At 54.1% G+C, this 1,083-nt stretch overlaps 1 non-coding gene across 1 annotated transcript; it reads left to right on the forward strand.

Moving 5' to 3' along the window:
- The first annotated feature begins 479 nt into the window (after positions 1–479).
- Positions 480–728, forward strand: LOC148008870 (signal recognition particle RNA). The gene has a single exon (XR_015689897.1).
- The last annotated feature ends 355 nt before the right edge of the window (positions 729–1,083 follow it).

Below are 1,083 nucleotides of genomic sequence, written 5' to 3' on the forward strand. Positions count from 1 at the left end.
TTGCCGGGCTTTTGGTATGAGGCCCTTCTTGACCCACCGTTGATGGTAAGAGGAAGACAAGGGAAGTGGAATGCCAAAATATAAACGGTTACAGCTCCACCTATGACATAGGGGATATAGTGAACACGTATGCTGAGCGCAGTACGAGTGTCCGTGCAAAGCTCATACAACTAGCACCGTCTAGAGTTCATAACGATTCCGGCATCCATGCATAATAACGGCATATACCTACGCGTAGGTAATTTATTTACTTCAAGAACAAAAGTCATATGTCCAAGTCCAAGTCAGAATCCAAGCGAACGCCGGCGGCCGGACGATGATGCTCCGGATTTCACGGGAGGCAGGACGGCGGCTCCAAATATAGGCGTGTGTCTGGTGGAAGTTGGATAATGTCCCACATGTGAAGCTTGCCGCAAAATGTACGATCTAGATAGCCGCAGTTGGCGCTCGTTTGACCTATCGTTCCTGGGTGTATTGTGACGCCTGTAACCCGAGGAGGGGGGAGTTAACAGTTGTGTGGATGCCAACGGTCACGTGCACTGAGATGAGGGGCTGATTCGCTGCCTATGCAGCGGCGCCCATCTCCAAGTCGCGAGTGGACGAGATCGATGTCGCCCGGAGGTCTGGCAACTCTCGGTCCTCGAAGTAGGGGAGACCGCATGAGGCCGGAAACGGAGCAATGCTACCCCTCGCTCCAGACAGTGGAGGGACAACGCCACCTTGTCTGCAGGCCGACCGTCGGCCTCCTCTCAGTCCCCGGTGACAAACCCAATCTTTTATTCATTTTACGTACGTACGTTCTCACACGCGCGTACTGACTAAGGCGCAGCCTTCCCCCAATTTATTTTGGTTGCCCGCATGAGGCCGGAAACGGAGCAATGCTACCCCTCGCTCCAGACAGTGGAGGGCTGCTATTCCACGTGCTCGAGCACCGGCACTGCCCGCGCACGCACATACCTCAGTCCCCGGTGACAAACCCAATCTTTTATTCATTTTACGTACGTACGTTCTCACACGCGCGTACTGACTAAGGCGCAGCCTTCCCCCAATTTATTTTGGTTGCCCGCATGAGGCCGGAAACGG

This window comes from Lygodium microphyllum, unplaced genomic scaffold, assembly GCF_053477565.2.
Source record: "Lygodium microphyllum isolate KBCC unplaced genomic scaffold, Lygodium_microphyllum_v1.1.10 scaffold_55, whole genome shotgun sequence".
In the NCBI taxonomy this organism is placed as follows: Eukaryota; Viridiplantae; Streptophyta; class Polypodiopsida; order Schizaeales; family Lygodiaceae; genus Lygodium; species Lygodium microphyllum.